This window comes from Leopardus geoffroyi, chromosome C3 (assembly GCF_018350155.1).
Source record: "Leopardus geoffroyi isolate Oge1 chromosome C3, O.geoffroyi_Oge1_pat1.0, whole genome shotgun sequence".
NCBI classification, from domain to species: Eukaryota; Metazoa; Chordata; class Mammalia; order Carnivora; family Felidae; genus Leopardus; species Leopardus geoffroyi.
The window spans coordinates 56,606,631-56,627,897 of record NC_059338.1 but is presented as its reverse complement, the minus strand read 5'-3'; the positions used below and the strand labels follow the sequence as shown (position 1 = coordinate 56,627,897).

The 21,267-nt window shown below is 37.8% G+C and overlaps 1 long non-coding RNA gene across 5 annotated transcripts in view; it reads right to left on the bottom strand.

Annotated features, from left to right (window-relative positions):
- Nucleotides 1-21,267, bottom strand: part of LOC123585133 — a 154,635-nt gene that overhangs the window by 94,205 nt on the left and 39,163 nt on the right. For all 5 annotated transcript variants that reach the window (XR_006705932.1, XR_006705928.1, XR_006705930.1 and 2 more), the window contains one exon: nt 2,350-2,462. This is a non-coding gene — a long non-coding RNA (uncharacterized LOC123585133). The remainder of the gene's footprint in view (nt 1-2,349; nt 2,463-21,267) is intronic.

Below are 21,267 nucleotides of genomic sequence, written 5' to 3'. Positions count from 1 at the left end.
GGGATTCAGCTAAATCAGTGCTTGGAGATAAATTTACAGCTATAATGCCTATCTTGGAAAAAAAGAATGTCTGCCATTGGTAATCTAAGCTTTCATTTTAAGAAGGTAGAAAAAAGATGATACTATTAAGCATAACAGAAATATAAAGAAGGAAATTACAAAGAGCAAAAATCAGTAAAATTGAGAAGATAAATAGATAAAAATAAAAAGTCTAAGGGCTACTTCTTTAAAACATCAATGAAAATTATAAACACTTAGCTAGTTTGATCAAGAAGACAAAGATTTTCACTAACCATAATAGGAAAAAAAAAAGATGAACTTGACTTAATCAACATTTTCTTAAAAATCAACTTCTGCTCTTCTAATGACATCACATGGAAATTAAAATGAAAACCACAAATGGGGGAGGGTGTCTGTAATACATATATCTGGTAATACTATACCAGGTAATATGTAATAGATATATTTGGCTAGTAGCCGAGTTTATATATATAGAAATATTTATCTGTCACTCTTGCAATTATATAAGAAAACAACCCAATTTTCAAAAATGGGTAAAAAAAATTTGAACATACCTTTTGGAAAAGAAAATATAAAAATGGCCAGTTAGGGGAAAAGGTTTTCTACATCATCACTAATCAAGGGAACACAAAGTATTGCTACACGTGCATTTAGAATGGCGACAAAATTTAAACTATCAATATCCGCTCTTTTTTATGAATGAAAAGCAATGGATGCTCTCATATACTGGTGGTGGAGTGTGAAATGGCATACACCCTTTTGGAAAACTGTTCAGCAATTTGTCTGACAGTACACTTACCATTTGGCCCAGTGATTTCATTTTTAGATATTTATCAGCAAAAATTGAAAACACATGTCCACAAAAAGTCTTGTATATAACTGCTCAAAACAGCTTTATTTATAATGACCCCAAACTAGAAACAACCTAAAGGTCCAGTAAGAGGTAAGTGGATAAGCAGATTATGAGTACTACTCCACCAGAAAAATAAAAGGGGAATGAACTACTGACACGAGCAACAACATGAAGTTTCAGTGACACTATGCTGAGTGAAGAAAGCCAGAGACAAGAGTACATCCTCTTCTATTGTACGTACATTTTATTGTACTGCCGTATATTCCATTATATGAAACCCAGAATAGGCGAAAGTCATTTATAGTGATGGAAATCAGGTCAGTAGGTGCGTGATTTTGTTGACAACAAATAGCCACAAGGAACCTTTTTGGGCTGATTTTCTGCATCTTAGCCCGGATGATGGTTACATGGGTTTATATAATTGCCGATGCTTATTAATTTTTCACTTAAATTATGTGCATCTTATTCTATGTAGTTTATATTTCAACAGCATTCATTTTAAAAGAAAAATATATAAAAATCATCTATAAACCTACCACTCGATTTTGTTACAAATACTTCTAATTTGCCCCAAAATTTTACTCATAGTTAAGATTCTATGCATTGCATGATACCATTTCCTCTACTTCTATCTACCACTTATAGTCAATTCACCATGTCACCAATTATTATTTGTAGCATTAAATAACTTATCGATCCCTGCTATGTTAGTTTAATAAAACAGTATCTTATGGTTTAGATTTTCATGTTTTCACTTTATAAATAACATTCCAGTGCTCATCTCTGCACATTAATATTGTCCACATTTGCATCATTCCTTTGGGAAAGATTTCTAGAAAAGAAATACTGGATTAGGTTAAAAGACAAAGGAAGGAGATATTTTAATATGTGGCTCCTATTATTCTGGAATCTGACTTGTAAGAATTCTACTTAGCAGCTTAGCCATATTGAGAAGCCTAGCCTGAGATTCTTTTGTTTGGAAGATACATTTTAGTTAATTAGCCGCTTAGGAACTAGGGCAAGACCTCAAGGAAGAGTTAACAAAAGGGAGTCCCAAAATGCCCACGAAAGGTTTGTTCTGTTGCTGGTAGACCCTTTGCTTTGTTTTGCTGAGTCCCATTAGGATTCATCTATGAACATCCGTGGCAGGAGCTACAGGGGACGTGAATCGTTCCACTGACTCCTCATGGTTCGCTCTCCTTAGTCCTTCAGCTTTCTTTCAGATGTCTCCTTATCAGAGAGGTCTTCCCTAGCCTCTCTATGTAATTTAATGACCTCCCTGGCATCTACACACACACACACACACACACACACATTTTCTTCTCAGCCTGATGCATTTTTTCTTCACGGCACTTACCATCATCTGACACCTACCACACACAGAGTAGGGAAAGCAGGGATTTTTGTTTTGTTCATCATCATCATTATTATTATTATATTATTATATTATATTATTATATCATCATTATTATTACCTCGAATGTACCTGTTCACAGGAGGCGAGCGACTGCCTCACCATAGGTCCTCAACTATTTGTTGAATGCAAGCTTGAACAAATTGAGGAACTGTAAGTTGCTGACAGAAAATCCTAGAGGAAAATAAAAATAATACAAGATTGTTCTTGTGGGGCGCCTGGGTGGCGCAGTCGGGTAAGCGTCCGACTTCAGCCAGGTCACGATCTCGCGGTCCGTGAGTTCGAGCCCCGCGTCAGGCTCTGGGCTGATGGCTTAGAGCCTGGAGCCTGTTTCCGATTCTGTGTCTCCCTCTCTCTCTGCCCCTCCCCCGTTCATGCTCTGTCTCTCTCTGTCCCAAAAATAAATAAACGTTGAAAAAAAAAAAAAAAAAGATTGTTCTTGTGTTTGAGGAGAAACCAAACCAAAACAAAGCAAACAACTATTGGGGAAGAATTAAAATGTCTACTGGAGATGTTTGTTAGCCGAGCGTTATATTTAAATTGCTTTGTAAGTTTACGATGAAAACCCAAGACCTGCCTCCCACTCTTGACAAAATCTCTAGTTAAATTTACAGTGAGTGGATTTAGGGGGCAAATGTGAAATAGGCTGAGTTCTACAGCAAGTCTGACAAGGGAAATGCAGAGTCAAACAGCAAAGCACTTATAAAATAAATTTTTTAAAGGCACTTGTGGATTCTTCAGTTCTTAATCATAGATAAAGTTGTAAAGAATGATTCACCACCTGGGGCACCTGGGTGGCTCAGTCGGTTAAGCTTCTGACTTTGGCTCAAGTCATGATCTCATGGTCCCTGTGTGAAGCTCCACGAGACACAGATTCTGTGCCTCCCTCTCTTTCTCTGCCCTTCCCCCACTTGTGCCTGCTCTCTCTCAAAAATAAATAAACATTAAAAAAATGATTCATCACTCATCATTATGAGTACATGATTTTTCATTTATACACATTATAGGTATAATTACGATACTTTTCAGAGTCACACAAGAGATATAAGAAGAAAATGAATTTTATCATGGCAGACACTAGAACAATATAAATAACCAAAGCCACTGAAGGTAACTGAATGATAAGTTAAGGTATTAAAATTTATAAACCATTCAAGAACTAAGTCCATAAACTCTTGAAAGGCATATTGGAAATTGCAGGCTACGCTCATGATTAATGAAGACAATTTGACATGATCATATTTTCTTTTTGAAAGTTTTATACTAAAATCAATGTAGTTCCTTCTTTATCCTGACTAGGTAAGACTGAGAACACCATAAAATTAGTATCTTCACAGGAAGGCATTTTCCCATCAGCATAACACATTTTACAGATTCCTAGATTACGGTAGTAGTAAAAATTCTAGTTGATTGATTATTAGTTCAAGGTTTCTGTCCAATGAAATTGATAGTTACTATATCTTCTTTTTTTAATTCTTTTAACAGTTTATTTATTTTTGAGAGAGACAGGGAGAGTGAGCAGGGGAGGGGCAGAGAGAGAGGGAGAGAGAGAATCCCAAGCAGGCTCTGCAAGAGATCATGACCTGAGCAGAAACCAAGAGTCAGATGCTTTTTTTTTTTTTAACATTTATTCATTTTTGAGAGTGAAAGACACAGTGCATAAGCAGGGGAGGGGCAGAGAGAGGGAGATACAGAAACTGCAGCAGGCTCCAGGCTCTGAGCTGTCAGCACAGGGCCCGACACGGGGCTCAAACTCACAAACTGCGAGCTCGTGACCTGAGCTGAAGTCGGACGCTTAACCGACTGAGCCACCCAGGTGCCCCTAGATGCTTTTTTAAAAAATGTTTATTTATTTTTGAGAAAGAGAGAGACAGACTGTGAGCAGGGGAGGAGCAGAGAGAGAGGGAGACACAGAATCTGAAGTAGGCTCCAAGGCTCCAAGCAGAGAGCCAGGTGGGGTTTGAACCGATGAACTGTGAGATCATGACCTGAGCTGATGTTGGATGCTTAACCGACTGAGCCTAGAGTCAGATGCTTAACCAACTGAGCCACCCAGGTGCCCCAGTATCTTCTTGATTCTACGATGCCTTTGACAGTCATATACACTATTAATTTAACAACAACTGTGGACACAAGAATAAGTAAACAAATGTAGTAAATATTCACATTGAATATGAGATGCATTCCAACCATGAGAAAGGTCAATTTCGGGCAAAGTGCATCTTACCATTGTGGAAATACTGTGCTATGAAAATAGAAGATTTGAATTCAGCACGTTCATTGCTTCCTGGTTTTGAAACCTGTATTTTGAAAACTGAATCTTTTTGGCTCAATTGTCTGACTCTAGAAGACCATTCTCTTCTTCCTTGTGAGGCAGAGGAAAGGAGGACTGAGGAAGGGAAGAGTAGACCAGATGATCTTTGAAGGAACCCTACAGCTCTAAGGTTGTGGTTCTATGTTTCTTGACAATACAATTACTAGAAGGAAGAAGATTCTAATGTGACTAATTCATGCAAACACTTGTGTTGATTTTCATTCTGATCCAAATCTTGATCACACTTCTTACAGAATTTCTACCTTTGTAGCCCCTGATTTTAAGAGGGCCCCTGAAGTTGTTGATTTTAGAGGTCGGTAAGTCATTCTTTCTACATAAAATCTTCGACGACAAGCTCCAATAGCCAAAGTAGACACAGCTTCCAATGAGCAGGACGGCAGCCCCACTTCTAATAAGTTAATCCAATGGTTTTTGTCATGAGCAAAACAAGAAATCATGTTTTTAATCATACTAAAAGGTCTCTGCATCTTGTTAACATCTGGAGTTCAATCACTTCTGTGCTAAAAACTGGGGAATGCTTCAGCAGGGCATAAATCTTGCCCCTCATTGTACATGCGATCCAGATGCTGGAGGAGAATTAACGTTCGTTTGTAACACATCTGGTGTCGGCAGCTTTGAGTAAACTCTAATAGAAAGAGTGCGGAACTAACGTGGCATTACACCTTCCCTCGGGCCAGGGGTTCTAGACTGAAGGTAAAAGCCTGCAGGTGTCCCTTGGGGCTTAGCAATAAACTGCACTAATCAGCTCTGGCATTGTGTTAAGTGCAGGGTGTTTTGAATTTTCCACAGAAATTTCACAGCCCAGTAATTCTACATTCCAACTGTCTGCTTTTGACAACTCTTTAGATGTGCCACCATCTTGAAACTCCAAATAAAGGGAAGGCCCAGAATCACTGTCAGGGTTAGGCTATCCCAAAAGACGGGAAAGGGCAGATCACGACCAGAGCAGTTGTGAACCAGTAACAGGATGCGGCTAACTGTAGGTATCAGAGGTGGCTTCAGTTCTGTCAAGAAAGGCAGTCCCCGGTAGAGTTGAAAGAGCATTGAATTTGAATTGGGACATCTGAGCTTAAGTCCCACCTCAGTATGTGTGCAGAAGTCCAAAATTACCTGGGTCACAGTTTCTCACAAGGATATCTGAGAGCCAAATAAGATGATGGCTTTTTGTAACAAATGGCTCAAGTCCTAAATTCTTAGGATAGCATTTTAATTCACTTTGTAGTATAGCTTTCCTTTCCAAACTCCTTTATCCTCCATATACACTTGGTATTTAAATTACCACAAGCATCTTGCTTTTCAAAAGCCTATTGCATTCTTTTGTGCTTTGGAGACTTTATCCAGGCTACCCCTATGGGTTTTCTTTGCCTCAGTTCTTTTGCCGACCTGTGATTTCCCACTAAGCCCTATGTCTTCTTCTCCACACTCACACGTGTCTCTATGATAGCACTTTGTGCGGAACATCATATATTGTCCACTGTTTTTTTTGTGCCTATCTCCTTGGCTACACTTTGATCCTGCTTCATGAGAATCTGGGAAAGAAAAGGTGATATCTATTGGAAGTACTTAAATAACTCTGCAGGATACATTTCATTTGTTGCAGATGGCCTCTGATTACATCACACTTACAGGAGAAAAGTATTTATGATAGTCAAATGATAGGGCATAGAAATGCTACTGGGTAATTGGAGGGTTTATGTTAGGATTTAAAAGAACATCTAGTTAACCATGTAAGTGTTTGTATGATAGCATTGTGCTCTGTTGGGGGCCAGGCTCTGAGGTCAGGGAAGTAGGATGCTTGCCCCACAGGAGCATCTAGAGAAAGATCAGATTCACATTCCCCCATTCACACTCTGCCCGGCTCTTGTGCTCATTGAGGGAAATTGTGGGTGAAGCCTTCCACCCTATTCTAAGTGTTCTTTAAGTTGGTGCAGCATGTATGGTTGAATTTTATGAGTTAAATGTGCATATGACGTGATTTCACCAATCATATGTTTTGAATTTGGTATTTGTAACTATAAGTAGAATGCCAGAAGAAGCTACTTTCCAATTTAGACTTGAAAACTGCCATACCACCAAGTGAATCATATGGCCTAAAAGAGATAAGACATGAACATTGATACACATTTATAATCTCATTACAAGAAAAAAATGTGAACTAAAACAGTAAGATTGACAAGAGTACTGATGCCTTAAAGAGACAGATCTCTAGCAGTGATAAGATCCTGAGAACTGCCCTTTGGTTTTGAACAGCATGTATATTTCCCCCAGTACTTTTGTATGTGAGTCATTCATGCATTTGTGTTCTCTGCCCACCTGTAAAGTAATGCTCTAGATCAAGCCTAGGGAAGAAGGAAAACCAAAAAATGATTACATCCATCTAAAAATAGCCAGACAGGAATCATCAGCTGTTCAAAAGAAAAGTTTTCTAAGTATACTTATAAATGCTTATTGTAGAAATACTTAGATAGAACAAGACATCTTCAATTCAGGTTGGATTGATAAGTAACTAATAGAAGACAAAACCATCGATGTGCTGAAGACACGCACACACACAGACACACACACAGACACACACACACACACACACACACACACACACACGCTGACCGAATTCACAACCGATACGACTTTAAGAAACACTAAAGAACATATTTTAAGCTGAAGGAAAATAAGAACAGTTACAAGTGCAAGAAGCAACCAACAGTTGTGGAAACGGTAAATATGTACATAAATATAAAAGAATATTAACTGTTTAAAATAACAATAATGATAATTTCTTGTGAGGCTTACGACATGTAGAAGCACAGGACAATAGCAAAATAGTATAGGCAACAATGGAGGTATACTGTTTTAAATTTCTTGCATTGTTGAAAAAGCAGTGAGTAGATTTTTTAAGTGAACTCTTTCATCCCCATCATGTGTTTAAACCATCCCCCCACCACCTCCCTTCTGGTAACCATCAATTTGTTCTCTATAGTTAGGAGTCTATTTCTTGGTTTCTCTCTCTCCCTCTCTTTTTTCCTTTGGTCATTTGTTACGTTTTTAAATTCTACATATGAGTGAAATCACATGGTATTTGTCTTTCTCTGACTGACTTACATTACTTAGCATTATACTCTCTAGCCCCATCCATATTGTTGCAAATGACAAGATTTCATCCCTTTTAATGGCTGAATAATACTCCAATGTGTGTGTGTGTGTGTGTGTGTGTGAGAGAGAGAGAGGGAGGGAGAGAGAGAGAGAGAGAGAGAGAGAGAGAGAGAGAGAGTTCTTCTTTATCCATTCATCTATTGATGAACACTTGGGCTGCTTCCATAATTTGGCTACTGTAAATAATGCTGCTATAAACATAGAAGTGCATGTATCCCTTTGAATTAGTGTTTTTGTATTTTGGGAGTAAATATTCAGTAGTGCAATAACTTTGTGAGGAACCTCCATACTATTTTCCAGAGTGGCTGCATCACTTTGCATTCTCACCAACAGTGCACAAGGGTTTCTTTTTCTCCAAATCCTCGCCAACACCTGTTATTTCTTGTGTTTTTTATTTTAGCCATTCTGACAGGTGTGAGGTAATATCTCATTGTAGTTTTGATTTTCATTTCCTCGATGATGAGTGATGTTGAGCATCTTTTGATGTGTCTGGTGGCCATCTGGAGGTCTTCTTTGGAGAAATGTCTGTTCATTTCTCCTAACCATTTTTTAATTGGGTTATTTGTTTCTTGGGTGTTGAGTTGTATCAGTTCCTTATATATTTTGGATATTAACCCCTTATTGGATGTGTGATTTGCAAATATCTTCTTCCATTCTGCAGGTTGACTTTTAGTTTTGTTGATTCTTTTGCTGTGCAGAAGCTTTTTATTTTGATGTAGTTCCAATAGTTTATTTTTGCTTTTCTTTCCCTTGCCTCAGGAGGCATATCTAGAAAAAATACTAGTATGGCTGATGTCAGAGACATTACTGTCTGTGTTCTCTTCTAGGATTTTCACAGCTTCAGGTCTCACATTTAGGTCTTAAATCCATTTCTAACTTATTTCATGTATGGTGTAAGAAAGTGGTCCAGTTTTATTCTCTTACATTAGCTGACCAGTTTTCCCAAGACCATTTGTTGAAGAGACCGTCATTTTCCCAGTGCATATTCTTTCCTCCTTTGTTGAAAATTAATTGACTATGTAACTGTGGGTTTGTTTCTGCGTCTTCTATTTTGTTCCATTGATCTATGTGTCTATTTTGTGCCAGTACCGTTCTGTGTTAATTACTATCGCTTTATAATATAAATTGGAGTCTGGAATTCTGATGCCTCCACTTTTGCTATTCAAAGACTTTGCTTTTTCAAGATTGCTTTGGCGATTTGGGATCTTTTATGGTTCTATACACATTTTAGGATTGTTTGGTCTACCTCTGTGAAAAAGTGCTATTGCTATTTTGATACAAATTGCATTAAATGTGAGGATTGCTTTGGGGAGTACAGACGTTTTAACAATATTGGTTCTTCAACCCATGAGCATGGAATGTCTTTCCATTTCTTCGTGTCATCTTAAACTTCTTTCATCAGTGTTTTATACTTTTTCAGAGTACAGATCTTTCACCTCCTTGGTTAAATTTATTCCTAGGTATTTTATTACTTTTGGTGCAGTTGTAAAAGGGATTGTTTTCTTAATTTCTCTTTTTGTGGCTTCATTATTAGTGTGTAGAAAGGCAACAGATTTGTGTACAATGATTTTATATCTTGCAACTTTACTGAATTCATTTATCAGTTCTAGTAGTTTTCTGGTGGAGTCTTCAGGGTTTTCTATATATAGTACCATGTCATCTGCAAATAATAAAAGTTTTATTTCTTCCTTACCAATTTGGAGGCCTTTTATTTCTTTTTGTTGTCTGATTGCTGTGGCTAGGACTTCCAGTACTATGTTGAATAAAAGTGGTGAGAGTGGATATCCTTGTCTTGTTCCTAATCTTAGGGGAAAAGCTTTTAGTTTTTCACTGTTTAAGATGATGTTAGCTGTGGGTTTTCATATATGGCCTTTATTACGTTGAGGCATGCTCCCTCTAGACCTACTTTGTTGAAGGTTTTTATCATGAATGGATATCATACTTTGTCAAATGTTTCTTCTCCATCTGTTGAAATGATCATGTTTCTTAAAACCCTTTTTCTTACTGACATGATGTATCACATTGATTGATATGCAAATACTGAACCACCCTTGCATCTTGGGAAAAAATCCCACTTGCTCCTGGTGAATGATTTTTTAAATGTATTGTTGAATTCACTTTGTTTGTTTTTTGTTAAGGATATCTGCATCTATGTTCATCAAAGATATTGGCCTGCAATTCTTTTTTTGTGATGTCTACCTGACTTTGATACCAGGGTAATACTGGCCTCATAAAATGAATATGGAGGTTTTCCTTCCTTTCTTATTTTTTTTGGAATAGTTTGAGAAGAATAGCTATTAACTCTCCTTTAAATGTTGGGTAGGATTTGCCTGTGAAGCCATCTGGTCCAGGACTTTCATTTGTTGGGAGTTTTTCATTTGCTGATTCAATTTCATTGCTGGTAATCGTTCTGTTCAAATATTGTTTCTTCCCAAAGCAGTAAACGATGTATTAAGATAGATCATACTAAGTTGTGCCTTATAGTTTTCAGGGTAACCACCAAAACAAGGACATTAAAAACTGTAACAAAAGTCTAACAGAGGGATAAAAAGGAGTATTTTTTAATTGATTTTTATAAAGGAAGGCAGGAAAGGAATAATTTTAAAAAAATAGAAAAAGGGGAAAATAGAAAACAAATAGCAAGATGGTAGACCAAAACCTAGGATTTCCAGACTGGACTTTTAAAAAAATACAATTACAGCTGCTTATAAGAAACACACCAGAAACATAAAAATACTCAATGCTTCAAAAAACAGAAAAAAGACCAACTAAGCAAGCGTTAACCAAAAAGGAGTTGGTATGACTACACTGATATCAAAGTAGACTTTAAGGTGAGAAGAATTAAGAGAAATAAAGAGGTATATTTCATAACATTAAAAGGGTCAATTCATCATAAGAACACAGAAACCTGCCTAATCCCCAGCAAGTTTGGTTTAAATAAACAAAGAAAAGGGAGATGGAGGGAGAAGGAGAAGGTAGGAATGGGGAGGGGAGGGGGGAGTTAGAGCTGGCAGGGGAAGGGACAGACCAGGGGGAGAGGAGAAAGGGGGGAGTGAGAAGGAGAGGGAGAGGGAGAGGGAGAGAACAAGTGCCCAATATCAAGATAATATGGGGGAAGTCATCACAAACATTAGGATGAGAAGTATTAGAAATGACTTTGCACCAATAATTTAACAACTTAAATGGACAAATGTCTTAAAAAAACATAGCTTAGTAAAGCTTATGATCAGGTAGACGAGAACCTTCTTGGTCATGCTATGCTCAGTCCATCAGAGCTGCATGAGCTGAATGCAGCTTACATTTTTCCTGCCTACAGGCCCACTGGGACCTGCACAGACCCTGCTGTGCCCAGGCTGCCCTGATGTACATTCTGATTCACCTGGGACTGAGAGATTTCCCAAGACACAGGACCTTTAGTACTAAAACCAGGAAAGTCCCAAACAAACCAAGATGATTTCATCAGCCAGTGCCCTCCCTCTGGTGGAAGGGCTTGGCTCGGGAGCTGTCCATGTCTCTCCTGGCATCCTCAAGGGCTGAGCAGATCACTATCTCATAGCACACCTATGACCAGCTCTTAGCACACCCATATCCTGTGGTGCAGCTTTGGGGAAGCTGACATATGATAACACCTTTAGAGAATTTCCCACCTAATTCACATCATGAAATGGCTTAATCATTGTTAATTGTCAGTAGTGATGGTATTCTCTGTATGAACTCAAAATATCAACATCTTACCCCTCACCCATGCATACATGTGTCTTCTATAGGGAATTTTATGTTCATATTCCCAGTTATCTACAGCTACTCTTGCTAAGCTTGCATCCTCTACCTGTTCTAAAAAGTCTTCCTCCAGACAATAATTACTGTTCTTAAATGTGAACACAAACAGCTGTAATCCTGTGCACCATCTAATCACTCTTGCATTAAATCAGTTAAGGGAAGATAATGGTGGAAGTCCCATATTCCCCTTTTTCTGCAGGTTGCATTTTTTTAATGAAGGAAAAAAACCCAACAACTCCTACACAGACCTTTCATTTCAGTTTACCCTGTGATCTTTTTCTGCCCTTGTTCATTTGATGTTTTCCCTTATACAAGAAATTCAATAGTTAACTGCAGGGTGATTGCATGAGAAATAATTTGGCAAACATTCATGAAATAAGAGCTTAAAGCATTTGGCCCTCAATTCAATGATAGGTTTCTTTGCATTAAACAAGGGTAGCACAGGAAAGGAGGGCTGGAGACTGGGTTTAATCCTCTGGGCACTAGGTCATTTAAACTTCAAGAGTCAAAAACCAAAAGATATGAACAGTCACTCTCACTGGGGGAATTGTATCTGTTTCTGGACATAAGGCCAGGATTCATTTGAACATAAGCAACACTCACTTGCCTCTTTTGCTTCCCCTACCTATTAAATCCCTTGAGTGATCAGCAAAGCTTGATTTGCTTCGGAGCAGCTGAGGCAAGGTCACACCCTAGTCATCTCTCAATCTCCCAATGCGTAATTCAATATAGGCTCTCAAACTTGAAATTGACTTGAAGTGTTTCAAATAAATCGGGACTCCCTCACTGCTTCTTAGCTGGGGCTCCAGAGATTTAAGCTGTCACCAGCCAAAGGAAGAACCTAGGTGTCACTGAAGACTGTTTCCTTAAGATAAAGGGCCATTTAATTCTGGAAATCACCAAAAGACGACACAGAAATTAAGCAGAAACATTGTCTTGAGCCTGAAAGGAAAAAACCTCTACGCTATTATACCTCATTTTCTGGGTGAACGTTTTTCAGTAAAACAGTGGGAAGAGGCACCAGGGACAGCTGGGTTGGAGGAGACTTCCATACGAATATGAGTTTCTCAAAAATGACACAGATTCTCTTTTTTTTTTAATTTTTTTTTTCAACGTTTATTTATTTTTGGGACAGAGAGAGACAGAGCATGAACGGGGGAGGGGCAGAGAGAGAGGGAGACACAGAATCGGAAACAGGCTCCAGGCTCTGAGCCATCAGCCCAGAGCCCGACGCGGGGCTCGAACTCACGGACCGCGAGATCGTGACCTGGCTGAAGTCGGACGCTTAACCGACTGCGCCACCCAGGTGCCCCGACACAGATTCTCTTTAATCCAAAAAGGGGGAGGCAAAATAAAATGACCTGTTCACAAAAACATAAATAACTAAAGGTATATAGGGTATCCTCCTACCTTGAGAAAATTAGCTTGTATGGCAATATTTTAAACTGTGTTGTTTTGTTTTTTTTTAATGAAAGGTCAAAAAGACATAAAAATTCCTCTCTGAATACACATCCCTGGTTAAACAGTAAAATGTTGTTTAAGGAGCCTTTAGATAAATTTACAGATAATGGATTGAACGTAAGTGAAGTCTGGAAAAAGTGGATTATGTGCCACTTTAAATTTCCTTTGGTCTGATGCAAGTACAGTAAAGTTGTGTTCTCTTCACTGGTTAATTTTTGCCTGGTGTACTTTTGTCTCTCAGTTTCAGACTTATGGCATTTCGTTTTATTTTGTAAATTGCCTATCATTAAAAGATTTTTTCTAATGTTTGTTTATGTCCAGAGAGAGAGAGAGAGAGAGAGAGGGAGGGAGGGAGTGCGTGAGTGAGTGGGGAGAGGCAGAAAGAGAGGAGAGAGACAGAATCCCAAGCAGTCTCCACATCCAGTGCAGATCCCACCGTGGGGCTCAGTCTCAGGAACTGTGAGATCATGACCTGAACCCAAATCAAGAGCTGGACGCTCAATCAATTGAGCCACCCAGGCACCCCTAGAAGGCCCTTCTTTTTGAACTCATTTCCTTTTTGTATTTATATATTATAGATAAGCTCAGCTTTTTGATGCTAATTTATTTTGCTTCATTAATTATGAAATGTTTCTCTTCCTCCTTTCCTAACTTCCATGGGCTACATCTGATTTCTCTTAATTTTTATTATATACTTTATTATTTTACCCATTGCCCTTTTTTATTTTTCCTTAAATACACAGTTTGCTTTAAAAAGGGGAGGAAGAATTAGAATTTGTATTTGTTCCCAAATGAGATCAGTACTCCTAAAAATCCAAAATCCTCCCACGAGAGTAAGAAGTGTTATCTAGATTTCGATCTATGTTTAAAAAAAGAACAATAATTATGGGCACCTGGGTGGCTCAGTTGGTTAAGCGTCTGACTCCTGATTTTGGCTCAGGTCATGATCTCACACTTTGTGGGACTGAGCCCAGCGACAGACTCTGTGCTGGGCATGAAGCCTGCTTGGGATTCTCTCCCTCCGCTCCCTGTGCCCCTCCTCCTGCTTGTGGGCTCTCTCCCTCTCAAAATAAATAAAGTTAAAAAAAAAAGCAATCATTATTGTTAACAAAATATCGGAATGACCAATGCATTTTACTGATGCTGACAGGTGCTTCTTGCATTCTGCTCTTAATGAGAAGACAGAATAGAATAGGAGCTAAGTGAGAACTCAGGCTCTACCATCAGCCTGACTAGATGCAAATCTACACCCCTGGTTTTCTATTTGTGTGACCTTGAGCAAACTGTTTCATTTCTCATCTGTAATACAGGGATAATGATGGCACCTACTTCATCAAGTTTTTTGTGAGGACTGAATTCTATTAGATATTTAAAACACCACAAATAATGCCTGGAACATGGTGATACTCATTAGCGTGGAGTATGTTTTTCTTGCTAGAATATATTTTTCATATTTCTTTCAGCAAAGGTATGATGAAAAAAAAATTCTGAGCCTTTACCTGTTTGAAATAACTCTGTTTTGTCCCCATTCTTAAATATTTTTTTGGAATGAGTAATACAAATGACACAAAATTCAACAGGCACAGAAGGATCTGTTGTGAAAAGGAGATATGCATTCTACCTGTTTCTCCACCCAGTCAAGATCCTTAGTTGTCCTTACAGAAATAACCTATGTAACTACAGATCTGTGTATGTATACATGTACACGTGTGAGTCTGTGTATATGCATATGTACACATACATAGTATTGTCATATTTTTTAACACTAAATTACAATGTGCTACCCCTTCTCTTCAAACTTAAAAATGTTATTTCAGAGATAATGGTGTATCTAAACCTTACTCCTTTTAAGGGATCATATTATTCCATTGTATTTGTGTGCCTAACACTGAATTAGCCCCATATTAAACACTTAGATGGTTTAAAAGCTCTTGCTGTTATAAACAATACTGAAACAAATATCCTCAGAAATACACACATTTAAGTGTGCTTGTAGGGTAACTTTCTACAAGCAGAGACATGAAGACAAAGCCCTCTATGCATTTATAATTTTGATATTTCTCTCTCTCTCTCAAAATAAATAAATAAAACTTAAAAAAAGAAACTATAAATAAAATGGGAATGATAGTTATGCTTTATAATGCAAGGAAGTATGTTTCTCAAACATTATCTGACTTACTGGGGTAGGTCTACCAAATCTTTAAAAAATTGAAAATTCCAATGACATATAAACCGTTCCAAGGAAAATTTTCTATTGAAGTCACAGATAAGACATAAATGCTCATTACCACTACTTCCATTTCACATTGTCTTGGAGATATCAGCCAACATAATTCTTTTTTATTATTATTATGATGATGAAATTTATTGTCAAATTGGTTTCCATACAACACCCAGTGCTCATCCCAACAGGTGCCCTCAATACCCATCACCCACCCACCCCTCCCTCTCACCCCCCATAAACCCTCAGTTTGTTCTCAGTTTTTAGGAGTCTCTTATGTTTTGTCAGCCAACATAATTCAATAAGAAAAATAAACTAGGGTGTAAAAAGGAAAGAAAGTAAAATTATCATCATTTGCAGATGATATGATTATATACCTGGAAAAAACAAGGGGATTAATTTTAAAAAGTATAACATCAATAAGAGAGCTCTGCAAGGTGGCTGGGTAAAAAAAGCTATGTACAATGTCAGCCCATATACATATGAACGATTTCCAGTTAGATTATCTACAAGAGAAAAGATTCCACTTACAAAAGCAATAATAACAACAAAACCTAGGAATATACTTAACCAGAAATAAATAAGATCCATATTAAGGAAGTTTAAAACTTCTCTTGAAAACCACAAGACACACTCAGACACACACACACACACACACACACACGCACATATACACACTTACACATAAAGAAAAGCATAGAATGTGCTTGGAAAGAAATACCCAAAAATATTTAAAGAGTCAAAGCCACCCATGTTAATTCATAAATTTGACACATCTGTTTAGGTGTGGGACTAGACTACATGACTCTAAAAATCACCTAGAAAAATAAACAAATAAAAATAGCCAGAAATTTTCTAAAAATTAAAGCAAGAGAACTATAACTACCAGATTTTGATACAAATTATAAATCTAATAAAAATTTAAAATTTGCTATTTGCACATGAATAGACAGACAAGCCTATAAAAAAGAAAATCCAGAAATAGATGCAAACATTCGCAGCTATATATATGTAAAGATCCAAGAAACATTTCAAAATGGCATTGAAAATATGAATTATATAAAAATTTGTGATGGGAAAGCTGGATAGCCACCTGAAAAACATAAATTTGGAATCATAACTCTTACCAGAATAAATTTAAAATTTAAAATTTAAAATTTAAAATTTAAAACCAGAATAAAACTTGAGTGTATGATTTTAACCTTAAAAGTAGAAGAAACCATGAAAAAAAAACTTTATTCTCTTAAGTGAGAAAAGCTTTTGTAAGTACAAACAAAATCCAGAAGCCATACGAAATTGATAAATTTGGCTATATAAAGATTTATTTATAAAACATTTTGTATGGCAAGATCACAATAATCAAGTCAAGATCAAACAAAAAATTGAGAGAAATTGTTTGCATAAGAAACAAAAAACTAAATTCTCTAATATATAAAGAATCTCTACTAATCAATCAGGAAAAAAGCCAAAAACACCAACATTCCATTGGCCTAATGAGCACAGAGTGTGAACAGACAGATCACAGAAAAGAAAAATACAGACAACTCTTAAATACATGACAAAATGCTCAAGGGTTGCTACTTTAAAGCACATTATAATAGCATTTTTTTTAAATCTAAAAGATTGGCAAAATTCACAAAGTATGATACCTCTGTTTTGACTAGAGTTCAGGGAAACAAACACTCTCATCGAAATGCATCTCTCATCTATGTGCATCGAAATCAATAATACCTGTTTGCAGGGTTATTTTGACCATACTTACCAAGATTACAAATACACAAACCCTTTATCTGGCAATTCTACTTTTAAGGCTCCATCTTACAGATTTACTCACACATGTAATAAAGATTACTCACTGCAACTTTGTATGGAAAAGCAAAATATGATAACCACCAAAATACTCAGCAGTTGAGTATTCCTTATGGGGCGCCCCGGTGGTCCAGTCGGTTAAGCGTTCAACTTCAGATCAGGTCATGATCTCACAGTTTGTGGGTTTGAGCCCCGCGCTGGAGCTCTGTGCTGACAGCTCAGAGCCGGAGCTGGAGCCTGCTTCGGATTCTATGTCTCCCTCTCTCTCTGCCCCTCCCCTGCTTGCGCTCTGTCTCTCTTTCTCTCTCTCTCAAAAATAAAATAAAAACATTAAAAAAAAAAAAGAGTATTCCTTATATGAATTGTAGTACATACATATAATCATATATGATAAATAGTAAATAAAGAAAAAGAAAAGGGGTGCCTGGGTGGTTCAGTCAGTTAAGCTGCCAACTCTTGATTGGCTCAGGTCACGATCTCAGAGTTTGTGAGATTGAGACCCGAGTGGGGCTCTGCGCTGATGGCTCATGGGAGTCTGCTTGGGATTCTCTCCTTCTCTCTTTGCCCTTCCCCTGCTCATGCATACTCTCTCTCTCTCTCTCAAAATAAAATAAATGAACATTAAAAAAAAAAGAAGGAAAGGAGTTTTATGTACAGATACGGATAATCTCCAAGGTATGTTTTTAAAACGCAAAAAAAGGATACAGAATTTTGAGTGCGATATACAAACATTTAAGTAAAAGTTAACTGACAGATTGAGAGGAGCATAAAATATGCATCTTAATTCTGGCCACTAGAGTCCACATTTCAGTAGGACCAGACTACTCAGCACTCTCCACATACACCTTTTTGGCTGGAGCCACCAGACTCTTGGTTACATATTTCCCTGTGTAGAATATCCTTCATCCTTATTTTTGCTTCTCAGAATTCAACCCATCCTTAGATTCTCCTGTAAATTAATCTTTCGCCTCTTTTCTTTCAACATTACCATGTGAACCTGGGTTTTTTCCCTAATAAATGGCAGTAAAATCTATTAAATCTACATAACGCTGGAAGAAGAGAAGGGAGGGAAAAGGAACAGCTACTAAATAGGTGTCTGCCAGACACTTTAATGCCCTACGTCACTTAATTTTATAACAACCATAAAACTGAGGTTTTATTCCAGTTACAAATGCTGAAACTAGCTCGAGGAGATTAAAGAATGTTCCCAATGTCGCACATTAATAATTGGACATGCAGAGGTTTGAACTCAGGTATCTAGGATCCCAAAGGTTTCTCTTTTCCACAATAGAGCCTTATACTTATGGGACTTTTGCCACTTTTCTTGAGGACCCAAACTTTTGAGATCATCTAATTCAACACTCTTGACTTACCAATGAGGAAAAGAAAGCTGGAGAGGTTAAGTGCTTTGCAAACTAGTTTGTTAGTGTCATCGGGGTTGGATAGAAGGTCTATAAAAACACATGTATGTAATTAGGAGTAGGGATGTAAGGTCAACCTGATACTTTACACTTTTATAGCGGAATTTAGAATTAACAGGATAATTGATGGACTTTAAAATTAAAATGTTGTCACATATCATGGGCTGTGAAGGTTCAGGAATGAAAGAATAAACATCTGAGAATGAGTATCCATCTGTGAAAATTAAAGTCTGCCTATGACATTTATAAAAATGCTTTAGTGTAATTAACTCTTTGCCGAGCATCTTTCCTGTGCAAAATGAGTTCTTGACATTCTGATGCAAAGTCCATGTGCCCGACGATAAAATCCTGAGGTCTCCAGTACTTACTCGCCTCCTCCCTCCAATATCTGGCTCCCATCCCACAGCCTCTACCACTCTGGCTCAGGAAGTAGGCAATTTCCTGCCCTAGCCGAGCCGGATATTAAGACCTCTTTGTTCCTTATCTCTGAGAAATAACACCTCTCTGTAATATTCCAAATGGCTGGCTGACTCATGGTCATACCTACCTAAAAGACTCTGGACTATTCTTTAACATTAGCATTGACCGAGGGAGAGCTATTTGCCCACATTCTAACTGCAAATGTTGTGGGGTGATATGGAGCACACTGGATTATTGCAGTGTGTAGACTGTCTGATTTTAGGATAAAGGAGATGTTTAAAAGAACAGTAAGGTTAGAGGATCTTCCTTTCTCCCCCTCCGCTGCCCCCAAATCATTCACAAACAAAACTACAATTTTATGGCAATTTGCATTTATGGAATAATCCTCTCTCATATGAGACATCTTGAGTAAATCCATTCATATCGATATGGACAAAACTGAAACTTCTAGGCTGTGTAACACGGGCGATTTGAGTATTCTCCTTGGAAGCAATACATACAGAGATAACAACTGCTGACAACTTCTTGGTACATCCCAATGTAGAAAGACACGACGTATCGATCTATACACATAGGCTGTGTTCTCTACTTGCCTGATGGTTAGTAATACCATCTGCACATCCACAGCTTGTCCAGTTTCCAGGCTTCTTCCACTTGGTGGAATGTTCTTAATACAATATTCCTATTCAACACTTCAAAGCCCTTTCAAAACATTTCACTTTTCATGTAATGCATGCCCTACATTCCAGCTTCTTCTTTTTGGAGCTCTAATACCAGGACAAGCTAAAAAAAAATAGTTCATCGTGATAACCAACCACAGAAAATACAATTCAGAAGTAAAAAGGTGTGGAGGACAATCTACTCTCTCTGTCTTCATTAGCAGGGTTAAAGAAATCAAAAAATGTTTGAAAGCTAAGAAATCTTAAAGATCACTTAGGCTCACTTTATAATTTTATAATTGTGGAAACTAGGCAGGATTTTAAGTAGTGGTATGAAAAAGGTTCCAGGTAAAGGGAACCACATCTGCCTGGGCTACCAGGAGACTCTGACTAGATGGGCCAATCAGGAGGGAACAGGACGTAAGATTAAATAAGAAGGGCTGAACAAATTTACAAGGGATCTTGAAATTTCCATTTCCAAATATCCAATTTGGGGATCATTTTTCTACTTTCTTGGAAATTTAGCCATTGAATCATGTAGCTTAGCTTTGGAAAGGAACACAGGAACTCAGCTTTTATTTCTTTTCTTCATTATATTTCATTTAGTTGCATTTCTTGCTTAATTTAAAAATCTTTGCCATCCACTAGATTGTAATCTTTATAGTATCTGGCACAATAGGCGGGCATATAGTAAGTACTCCCAAATTATTTGTTGAATAAATGAGGTCATCTGAATTGACCTTCTACCTAGAGATGACATCTTTTTTATAGTTTTCTGAACGGTTGACTCCCTAACTGTGGTCTCTATGAATATCCTGGGTGATGAAGCCTGGCCATCACCAAGGTATCCCATGCCCTTGTCGAGATGCCATTATTGAGAAGAACCAATTTCTTTTGAAAGGAAGGGGACAGACTTTCGATTACCAGGATATTGTAGGTCAAAGGACATGCAGATATTGAACACTTAAGTTTCTGGCAGGCACTAGACCTTAAGTAAGATACAAGGAAATGAAATACATGAAGGCCTTTTAGCACTTCGAAAAAGCCTTATGGAATTAGACATTCCTATTCCCATTTTCCATATAAAATAACTGAGGCTGACCTTTGAGTACTTAACTCCAGACAACATAGTGAAACTGATCTGAAACCAGGTCTGGCTTGGAAGTTCAGACTCTTCGTAACTTGCTACACTGCCTCTATTGTATAAAACAAAATTGTCACCTTCAAATTAGTCACAATACAGCTGGAGAGACAGATTTGTAAACACCCACCGTAATGTCTCTCGCAAGTGGGTAAAATGCACGAAACACCAAAATGGAAGCTATTAGTTTGGCCTGGATTTTTGGAAATGTCAAGAAAGGTTTCACTAAAGAGATGGCTTCTGACCTGAGCTGTGAAGGTGACTGTCAGGAGGAATCAACCTGACTCATCGGGACGTCTCCCAGAAGAAGGAGTCAAAGAACACAGCGCAGACGGAAGATTTTCTCATGGGACATACGATGTTCCAGCCAGGCTGAGGACATACCCAAGTCAATGTGTAATATCTTGGGTGAAGTTTTTATAACATTTTGTTTACTTGCTACATAAGTACCCCCCTTAAATCCATCCACTCGTGAGCAAACTCGTGAGCGCTTGTGTACATGCCCAGACACACACACACACACACACACACACCACCACCACCACCACCACCACCATCACCACATACATTCCATAGTCCTGC